Below are 11,498 nucleotides of genomic sequence, written 5' to 3' on the forward strand. Positions count from 1 at the left end.
ATTTTTTTGTAACCTTGGCCAGATCTGTGCCTTGCCACAATTCTGTCTCTGAGCTCTTCAGGCAGTTCCTTTGACCTCATGATTCTCATTTGCTCTGACATGCACTGTGAGCTGGAAGGTCTTATATAGACAGGTGTGTGGCTTTCCTAATCAAGTCCAATCAGTATAATCAAACACAGCTGGACTCAAATAAAGGTGTAGAACCATCTCAAGGATGATCAGAAGAAATAGACAGCACCTGAGTTAAATATGAGTGTCACGGCAAAGGGTCTGAATACTTATGACCATGTGATATTTCAGTTTTTCCCTTTAAGAAATTTGCAAAAATTTCTACATTTCTGTTTTTTTCTGTCAAGATGGGGTGCTGAGTGTACATTACTGAGAAATAAAATGAACTTTTTTGATTTTTGGAAAATGGCTGCAATGAAACAAAGAGTGAAAAATTTAAATGGGTCTGAATACTTTCCGTACCCACTGTATCTTAATAGCTCATTCAATTTGTCTGAATAGTAACAGTTAATGCTTTATTGCTTTCACCCATTCTGTTTTGATTCGGTCATAATACATTGCTTTCCCTTTCTATTTTTATTACAGCATCTGGAAACAGACCAAGAATTTACAGAGGGACAAAGTACCTCAAATTTAAGTGATTTAAAGCAAAATTTAGTGAATGTTTCAATGTTACACAAAAGCAACCAAAGCAGTGCTGCCCCCACGGACAAAACGTTGTTGTTGATGTCTGGGTGGGTCTCCAAGCTCTGTGGTCAAGTTACTGATGAGTGCTGACAGGAAATCAGCAGTCAACATTCCGCACATCTAATGCTTACATTAGATTACATTTGGTTTCTGGTGGCGAGTTAGATGAGATGATCAATACCACTCTGTTAAATACGAAGCTAGAGCCAAGAGATGACTAGCTCTGGCCTGCTCCTGCCTACTCTGCTTTTATGTTACCAAACTCGAAACACTCAATTTGGAGGTCCAGACCGACTTATACCAAGGCACATAACACCAGCAGTAAGTGGTATACATTTTCTTTTCTAGCTATTGGAAATAAAGCAAATGAACATATTTCTGAAATTGTTGAACTATGCTTTTAAGCATAACCTCCAAGCTGGATTTAGCTTGACTTTAATTACATAAAAAATACAAACAAACAAGAGGGAATTCATTCTGGCAAGAATTCAGTGAGGGAATTACAAAACTGCCTCTTAGATCATATTCTGTCACAGCAACTTCATCCCAGACTGGAGACTCACCTCTGTAAATGCTGAATGAGAAGTGATCAGTAGCTGTTGTTTTAGGCGGAGGCGCAGAAGTCAGGACACGACTACGGAGCCACGGCGCTCATCTCCCAGCCACAGACTCTTCCTTCTCAAGCCTGATCAATGCACCTTTCTGCTTCCACAAAAATCAAATCTTACACAAAGATGCACAAAGGTAGGAGCAGAGAGCAATCAGCACACCCTGTCATTAATCACCAACACCTGCTGCACGTCCTTCCACCTGTCACTGTTAACCCTGCCTTGTCTGTCTCCCTCTCAGTTTCCGACTGTCACGCTGAATAATATTCACACAATCAATAATTTTTTTTCACTAAGCCTGGTTGAGTTTGTGTTGATTTTCTTCAACTACATCAATTGCAATTCCATCTGAATTTATCTCAACTAATTTAAGTCCACTCAATAATTAATCCCAACAAAGCCTATGCACCTGATATATAGTTGGCAAAAACCATATAATGATAAAAAAAAATTATTGACATGGGAGTGTACCTGGGTTACTATCGACTACTGCTATCACCATCACTCTCAGAATAATTTTACTGTGTGGATAGCTGACTGACTTTAACCCTCCCCATAAATTCCGTATACGATTTCAGTTCTTCATCAGTATACAGGGACATTTTTTAGATGTTGGTACAAAACCATCTTATTTGAAACTACAGTTTTATTTATGGAATGAAGAAATAGACATTTTGACATATAAAGCACAGGTGTAAATAAAATTAATCATGGCTGGATTCCATTTAGCTGTTTCAGTTTTAGAGTCCTGGTATTGACGTCATTGGTGCGATGCACACGCTCACGTGGGGATAGAAAACAAACCACAATTTATGAGATCAACATTTCAAGTTGTTTTGTGCCTTCAAGTTGTTTTTAAACCAGAAACCTATGCGTGCTGGCTCACTGTTATGTCTTATTGACTGCCATTGTTATTGTTATTAGCAACACCTGTGCTGTTCCTACTCCATTATTTCAAAATGTCTGCTGCAAAGTCATGTTGTGCCATTTTTCATCAAGAACTGAAGACATTTGAATAAGTCAGTGAATATATAGTTCGAATAACTACATACAAGCATTCATACAGTGGCTATGTCCTTTAATAAAGCTGAAGAATTAGCGTGTTTTGGTCCTATCGTCTTTCATTAACAGAATGTAGATATGTATTTGCTCTCAAGATTACAATAATGACCAAAGTACAGGTAGGATAATGGGGAAAAAATCCATAGAAATGTATGCGCTCTTTCAGTCATAGGTATGTTAAATGTTTGTGTTCAGAATGAATGTAGGAATGTGTACATAGGCTTCAATAAGAGTAGACACTGGTGGTGGTGATCAGATGAGAGAATGGCTGAGATTTGATGGATCTGATCAAACTGTAGTTTAACAGGGCGGAGGTGGGTCGTGATGACTCACAGTGAAATGACAGCTGATGGCAGCAGAGAGGACAGATTGAAAGTTTTGACAGCAACAGTATGATTGGCTGACCGAGATCATGGCAAATTCTGTTTGGTTTTACTGAAGAGTATACGCCCATGGGAGTTTATGAATGAGAGAGGGTTGGAGAGAGAGAGAGAGAGAGAGAGAGAGAGATATGAATGATCGAGAGCGAGAGAGATGTGAATGAGAGAGTAGCACAGTCTTCCTGACTGAGCTTCAAACTTCTGTGTTGAATCCATAAAACTGTTAAATTGACAAACCTGTTTCGATTGATAGGGACCTTCCGACTGCCACAATGGGAGCCTGGCTGCACCTTCTGTCGTCAAAGAAGCAGTTTTAGACGCACATGTACTATCATAAAAGTTTTGAGCATAGAAATTCCCTGCTCAGAAATATCTTTTTATATTTAAGTGTAAATTAAATGCTGTCCCTAAATCTGCAAGACAAATGTATGAAATGTTTGTTTGTGAGTTGATCATTTTACCTATCAGTATGTTAAAAGTATACAGTTGATTATGTGCTGTGTATGTATGTATGTATGTATATGTGTGTGTGTGTGTATATATGTGTGTGTGTGTGTGTGTGTGTGTGTGTGTGTGTATGTATATATGTATATGTATATATACACACATTTGCCAAAATGGATATACACAAATTTTGTCATTGCGTAAACCGTTAACCATGTAAATCCAGGATCCACAGTTTTACGAGTGACTTTGGTAGAAAATCTATTCAGCAGATGACAGACAGTTGTGTAATATGTGTAACATTATTCATGTTTACTTATTTAACATCAAATAAAACTGTTGTACGATGTTTCTTTACTTCATCGGGTGTCACGTTTTACGTTACTGCGGATGTCATGGTGAAGCTACTTGACTGAAAGCCATAGACGATTGGACAACCATAACCCAGTATACCCAGATGGCACACCTCCAAAACAAGTCAGGGAAACGGGACCTGCATGATCATACAGTGAATGTGACAATGGCATTTCTCACTGTGTTATCACAATACAGATGCCACTGATTACAACATCAGACATGTATAAAAAAAAAGGGCACAGGTAAATGCACACGCACACAGCAGTTATCTCTCTTGAGCAATCGCAGCATGACACGTTGACCAGAAGGCACAGGTTTTACAAGAGTAGAAAAAAATAACCAAGGAAGCAGATGTGGATAATGTTTCAGTCATTTCAAGTACAATTTTGATGTACTTCTGACTGACAACTGTAGTTACCAGTTGGTTTTCAAATGAAGATTTTACTTTCTTTTTTAAAACATATAAGCTTATAAATACAATACAAACCCTCACAAAAAAGCAGCGTGTACTCTGGGCCCCAGAGTCTCTGGTTTCATTTAAATAATTGCCTGAGGCTCAAAGAGGTCAGTGTCACAAAAATCAAAGAATAGAGAAAAATAACTATATTTATGTGTATTGACTTCTCTTCCTCAACTCTAACCATAATCTGCTTTTGACTGCAGGACTTTTACTTGTAATGGCCCAATTTCTTTTACATGGTTGGCCACATGGTGGCAGCATTGTTACAACAGGGCTGACTCCTCAAATGAACTGAAGGCCCAGAAGGATTTGAGTGAGGAGCCCAAGAGGAGAAAACATAATTAAAGTACATTGTTGATATAGTTAGTGTTCTGAGTGTCCCATTAACTGTTTATACTGTGATTTAATCAACTTTGAAAATCTCTCCTACGGTGTAACCTGAATAAAGGGGATATCTGCTGATCTAAAGTGTTGGTCTGATTAAATACATTAAACTTCACATTGACATAAATAGAGATAAAGTTGCCTCTGAGCAGCTCTGTTATGAGATCATCCTGACTTCAAGCCAGTGCTCAGAGAGCAGCTCCCATTTGACTGATTCTCTGATGATCTCATTGTTCTCCAGTTAGCTAATGACTGATCCTTGGCATATTCTTTGTTAAAGGTTCTGTCATGAGTTTTCCCTGGTACTACAGGTTCATTAGCACATAGATCTGTGGGGAAAAAACTATCCATTAATGCAAAGTCCAGCTAAGAGTATGGCATAAAAATACCCCTCTCTGCACTTTTATCTTTTGTTTTTCAACAGCTGCCAGTCATCAGTCAACTAATCATGTAAATGCTACTTTTAATATTTTAATACTTAAGTTCCTAAGAGAAGAATAAAAATGTAAACAAACAGAAGACCACATTTCTGTTTTTCGGTTTCGGTTTTGTCGAGAAGGCGTGAGGCTGACCTACCGTACAGCACTGCCCCTTTCAGTAATTGTGTCAACACTTTATAGTGTACACCACACAGTAGAGTTTCCTTCTTTTATGACCTTTATTAATGTGGAATATATGAACTGGAAGGTCACAAAAGGATGAGGACGAGCAGGGTGTGACCTCAGACTTGCTGGGGAAACTCCTGACGGCCTTCCCACTGTAGGGATGGATTTGAATAAGGACCGTTGTATGCATGTGACATTTCAGAGCTCTTTGGAAGAACTTACTGTACATATAAAAATTTGGGTCATTTTGTTCCTTCTAAGGGCTTTTGTTTGTTTGTTGTCATTTCTTTGGTAGGTGGGAGGGAGGTTGGATGGAGCATAAAACTAAATTTTCCTCTCATCTTTACATTTGTTAAATCGATTTTTTTGATGTTACATGGAGCTCAATACTTGGCCTTGGTATTACACAGACAAAAACACACATCACTGTCTCATGCTCTTATATGTAATGTGAGTAGGAATGGACAACACAGATAACATTTTAATTCACAGTACATACCATTTTATATTATGATATTGATATCTATCATTGAAGAACCCAGAGCCATGTTGAGAGCTCCACAACCTGCCATTGAAAAAGGGCCCATTGGAGAGAATGTTTGTTACTGAGAATTGCTTGCTTATTTTGATTATTATAGTTTTATAGTTTGTGTTAATATGTTGGGCAACATTGTATTGTATGCACTCATGCCAATAAAGCCACTTGAATTTAAATTGAAAAGAGATGACGCAACTCTTTCTCTGCATGGCTCTGGAGCAGCCGTAGCTAGTCCACATGAGGAAGTGTCCTTGGGCAAGACACTGAGCCCCAAATTTCTTCTGATGGTTGGCCAACACCTTGCGTGCTAGTCACTACCATCAGTGTGTGCGTGAATGAGTCAATGAGCGCCATTTATCATTTACAAACACTGACAATTTGTGGGTTTTAGAAGGAGTTGCAACTAATTCTTGATGAACAAAAGTGTATCTCTCTGCCCATGCAACTCTCTCGACATATCTGTGTACGGATGAAACAATTGTGTTAATCAGTTAGCATCAGTGGTACCAGTAGACCTATTTTTGAACTGTGGAGAGAGCCAGACTACCTGTTTCCCCGTTCGTCTATATGCTAAGCTAATTATCTCCATACTTAACACACAGCCATGGGGCAATCTTCTCATCTGACTCTTGGCAAGAAATCAACTAGGGGTATTCCCAGTTATTTTAAAAGATAACTGTATAAATGCTATGGCATTTTTTCAGTATCATCGCCTCCCTCTCCTAGACTTGGTGGTAGCTACTTCCTTGCAGATTACCTGTTTTACCAGCATTACCACATGATCGGTGAGCGTACCTCTCTTTCATGACTCACACCCTGTAAACACAAATACTGAATACTCCTCTGTAAGGGTCTATGATGATTTATTCTGCAATGCTGTTGCATGATGGTTAAGTTCGTCATTGGCCCTGAGGGTGCTGATCCTATCTGGCTGCTGGTGCTTCACAGATACTATCAACTATCCACACCATGATCCATCCTGCAGCCACAAACCCAAAACCTAAAATGCACATCTAAAATTACAAACACTTGTTTAGTTTTCATAGATGTTTGTCTGAGTGGAAGGAAAACAGCACCGTGCGATCAGTTGTGTGTGTTTTTTTGTCACGTAAGGGAGTAGGGACTAGATTTGAGGCCTTCTCATGACTAGTGAGAAACTAGAAATAGAACATCAATTCGCCATTAACACCACAAGTTAGCGTAGGAGTGTAGATAGCCATCAGACTGATGAAGCATGATTGGAAGGAGAAATGTGGAGGGAGGAGGCTAAAAGCGAACACAGCATGATGCAGTGCCTCCTGTTTGTGTTGCCTGTGTTAAAACAGCAGAGATTGATGGTGCTGGCCACGTACAACACACAGTAGTAAAAGAGGGAGCCATGTGCACCCGAGCACAGACACATGGGCGGGAAAATAGATAAAGCCTTAAAGCAATTTCTAGAGATGAGAAAAACAGAAAGAAGGAGCGCTAAAAAGTGAGATTGGTCTAGCTGACAAGGGGGATATCAAAACAACTGCAAAGAGAGGAGATGAAAGTATTACTACGACTGAAAGTGAAATACAAGTAAGTGTGGTGAAGACTTTGTCATACACAGATGGCCACTTGGTGTATTTTGGAGAGGCTGCTGTACGAGCACATCATCCATGCACATTCTGGAGAAATATAACTCACTCACAGATGGACTGCAGAGAAGGGAGGTGCTGCAGTGAAGTCAAACTGTAAACTGATTCTTGATATTCAACAGTGGCTCGGCGCCAGAGGAGCTGTGCTTGGTACCAGTGTATTCTTCTTCCTCACTCCACAGAGAACATCAAGACTTTTCTCATTTTCTTAGTTCGGTCACTTTCTTTTTATTTATTTTTTTGGCGGGGTATGTGAGTATGTCTGTGTGTGGCCTCCTCCCGGCATTAGATAATGAATGCTTGAAATACCAAACACTGAAAATTTATGTTTGTTTTTCTATTCTGAACATACAAAAACATATGCCTGTTTGGTGTTCTTGGTACTTGTTAATGACTGGAGCACACTGAAGATTTCAGGTGAGGCAGAAAATGACAATAAACAGGAAGAAGCCATATGTCTTCTTCTGCTGTACAAACCAGTACAGATTGTTATATTCCATCTCAGTCTCATAAAGATGATTTAGATTTTATGCAGGCTGCCCTTGTCACAACTACTCTTACATTCATTAAATCAGTAACCTTTCAAACAACCTCATTAAACACCCCTCCTCTTTAATTATCTAAAATTTTAAATAACTTCATGTCATGGTGAGTCTCATGTGGTTTACCATGATTACAGCATGAAAACTTTGGGTGCCACACAAATTTTTGCCTTCAATTTTGTCACACAAAAAGGGCGTCACGATGTGTGTTGTGGCTGTGTTGATTAGCTACTGCACTTGGGGACTAATTTCTTCCAGTGTTCCCCGAGGGGTGTGTGTTGTTTTCATTTTATTGTTCATGGGGAAAATGGCTCAGCTGGAAAAAATGGAAAAATCACTTAATTTTTCCTCCACTGCCGAGCTACTGTTTTGGCTTTTAGAGCTTGCACGCCTCCGCCTACGCAGCTGTTTGGAGACTGGATGTCCATTAAATGGTTTATGTTTATGGGCACGTGGAGGTAAAGGTGCTCCCAAATCCTGTCAATGACACACTGTAATGACCAACAGTACTGTAGGACATTATGGAACATTTTTCTACAGTACAGCACACACCTAATGACAAGCGAGGTATTCATGCAATAGTTTGCAGAAAAAAAAACTTCCTTTCCTTTATTTACCTTGATTTACCTTTACATTTTTCTTCTGCGAGCAGGAGAGGCCTGGGCCGTAGCTTTCGGAGGAGGTTTCTCTGGCTGCCTCGGGTTTCAAAGCTGGCAGGCTGATCAGAGCACAGGAGGTTTGTAAGCCTTGGCACTAACACACAGCACCAGGCTTTGAGGACCCAGATTAACCTGCACAGTAGTTAAATAAACACACATCCATGCGTGCCGCATGAATGGACGTTTCATCACCACTTGCCACATTTCCGTGATTGTATAAGACTCACACCTTATTGCACTCCATGATGCAATTAAAAATCAACAAAACAGTCATAACACAAAAACATATGTGGAATATTGACTAGCAGTGAAGTATGAGTAGGCCTACAGTGTGCACTACAGTTTAAACTTCCTAAATTACCTTCACTTCTTCACGTTTGGAGCTTTTTCCATGACTTTGTTTTCTCAAGATTTGGTTTAGATGTTTGTCAGTTGTTAGCTGCTTCCTGTGTTCACCGATCAAGCTTTGCATTGTGCACTTTGGTCCCACTAAAATTACCTCAAGACCAAATTGGCTTGGCCCCAGTGTGTGTATGAGTCTGTGGCAGAGTGGGGCTGACTTTCAGACAACTGCAGGGCAGGAGCTTAGTGGGGTGTGAGGTAAACCCCCATGGCGGCGGGTCGTGTTAAAACAGCAGAGGCAGGAGGGTGGGGGGGCAGCACTTGTGTTTGTACACAGGGAACCCCGGGCAGGTCAGTAAAAAGAGCTTTATTATTTAGGCCTCCGCCAAGCAGAGATCAGGGTGGAAAATACACAGGATCCCCGGCGCCAAGTCCCTTGCTCTCGGAAAATCCGCCCCAGAAGCGTCCAAGCGAAGGGCCTGGATTTAATCACCCACCGTGGCATTTGTCCTCAGTCTGAAGAAAGAAAGCTACAATCAATCTACATCAGTGTGACTCTAAATCTCTCCACCAGCAATCGTATTAAAAAGACACGTTCTCTATTGTGTGAGTAACCCTCAATTTTAATTCAGGACAAGAATTCAGAAATGACTTATGTCTGTTAATAGAAACTGTCAAACTATTACTTGTTCTGGCAAAAAAGCTGTACTTCTTTAACTTCATGTCCATTGATAATATACACATTCATGCACTGTGTCATAATGACATAATATTTACTTTACTCTATATGAAGAATTGTGTTTTGCTAAAGAGAAAATATGTCATGCACTTTAAAGTTAATACATTATCTAAACTAAATTCTGTCAGGCAATCTCAATTTTGACATTTTTTCCCTTTAAATTAAGAAATGGAAAATACAGCAGGAGAGTTTTTTTTCCACCTTGTTTTCAACTGGGGTCTGAATCCAGCAAACCAAAAGGATGTGTAATGCTGAAAATGACCTGCATGGATCTAAGCTCCCAGTCCCAATTGATCTGTCACTGTTCCCATTTGCTTTTGGACAAATTCAAATTCATCCAGAGCCAAAGTGCTCATTAGTGCACAGAGATACTGGAAATATTCTAAAGTTCAATATAACCGGTGATGTACAGTGACAAGAGTCAATTGATGAATAAATGGCATCAAGCCATATCTGTTGCATTTGTTGGGGATGTTAGTTCGTCTAGTGATGGAAACTTCGACACCATCAGACAGACAGTGCCTTTAGTTGTTAATCTGACAGGCACTTTGGTCATTTCTATCACTCCTGTCCAGTGGTGCCCCCAGAAATTTTTCATAGAAGTGGCCAGATGGGGCCACTGGAAGTCCTGGGGTGGCACACCTAAACCAGAAGTCACAAGTGATTTTCAGTTCTATGAGCCAGCTATTTTAAGTGAACAATGGGAGCTGAGCTAGCTGTGTTTATTTTCTTTCACATGAACTATGGTGAAAAATGTAGCCTACATTACTCATTTAAATGAATAGTACCTACTATAAAATATAATCAGAATAGCATTTTAAACATATGCGACTTGCCAGTGGGGGGCATCTAGAGGGGCCAGCAATTTTATTAAGGTGGCCATGGCAACCCCTGAGCACCCCTTGATGGTGCCCCTCCACCTCTCAATCCATAAACACTTCAGAGGTCAAACAATACACATGAAAAAGTGTGGAAAATAATATCTGACCTCTGTCAAAACTCAGCTAGCTTTCAAGAAATCACAGACACTGTTTTGGTCATTTTTACAATCTACCCGGGTCCACGACTATGCTATCGGACTTCATGTTTTATAACATCATCACATAGATATTAATATTTCTTGGCAGAAAAACATGGAGACAAATATGAAGACTGACAGGAGAAATCCTGAGACAGCTGTTTTTGTTGTTTTCTAGCATCTTCTCTCACACTCAGACTCACACTTTGTTAGGTTTTCACTAGAGGATTCAAAAGTGGACACAAGGCAGATGTCAGAAACACAAGCAGGTTTATTCCCAAAGGAGCACAAGATAACACAGATGGTAGGGGAGGGAGCGGAGGCTTCCAGACTAAGTGGGGCTAGACTGTGGCGTCCTTCAGCTCTGTTCTGGGCAGACTGACTGGCAGACAGGCAGGCAAGCAGGTAGGCAGTGTTTCAACACTCAGGTGGTAACTGAGGTAGAAAAAAAACCGAACGTTATGCTCAGATCACAAAACACACAAGACTGTAATTCTAGGAGTTGGCCAGAGCAATTGTACCACAGGAGGTAAACTGGCAAAGAGTGGACACTGAACCGGAGTATTTGACTTCATGGGTTGATTGCTTGATGAGCCACAGGTGCGAGACGCTGCAGGTGGTGAGCCAGGACCGGACGCGCCCACACAAACACAGACATGACAAACAAGACTGACAGAGACAGCAGGGGAGGGAAAACTGGGAGCACACTAGGAAGTGGGAGGAGGCAAAGCCTAATCATGACACCCTGCCCTTAGGCAAAGTACTATCTGCTTCAAATCAACCTCCTTCAGTCTTCTGCCCAGAAAAGACCTGCTTCCCCAACTTCAAGGCAGAGAGAGTGACCTCAGTCCTAATGAAGACCATCGAGTGCCTGGTTTTGTCCTTCACCAAATGTGTCACAAACCCATCATTATTTTCACTTTGCCTGCATGAGAGTCGAAGTGGGTCTGAACTGTATCTTGGACCTGGAACATCTGCATACACCTGGATACTTAGCTTGGATGATGGTTATTGCTTTGTGTTCACGGCTAAAATTCCCAAT

General features: G+C 40.5%; 1 long non-coding RNA gene across 2 annotated transcripts; it reads left to right on the top strand.

Annotated features, from left to right (window-relative positions):
• Positions 1-421: 421 nt before the first annotated feature.
• On the top strand, positions 422-3,552 carry LOC123964261. Of its 2 annotated transcripts, XR_006823387.1 has the most exons (3): positions 422-1,017; positions 1,305-1,440; positions 3,000-3,552. It is a non-coding gene; the product is annotated as an uncharacterized LOC123964261 (long non-coding RNA). The 2 variants fall into 2 exon arrangements; XR_006823386.1 differs by lacking the exon at positions 422-1,017 and having other exon boundaries at positions 1,029-1,440.
• The last annotated feature ends 7,946 nt before the right edge of the window (positions 3,553-11,498 follow it).

The sequence above is a fragment of the Micropterus dolomieu genome, unplaced genomic scaffold (genome assembly GCF_021292245.1).
Source record: "Micropterus dolomieu isolate WLL.071019.BEF.003 ecotype Adirondacks unplaced genomic scaffold, ASM2129224v1 contig_1430, whole genome shotgun sequence".
Classification (NCBI taxonomy): Eukaryota; Metazoa; Chordata; class Actinopteri; order Centrarchiformes; family Centrarchidae; genus Micropterus; species Micropterus dolomieu.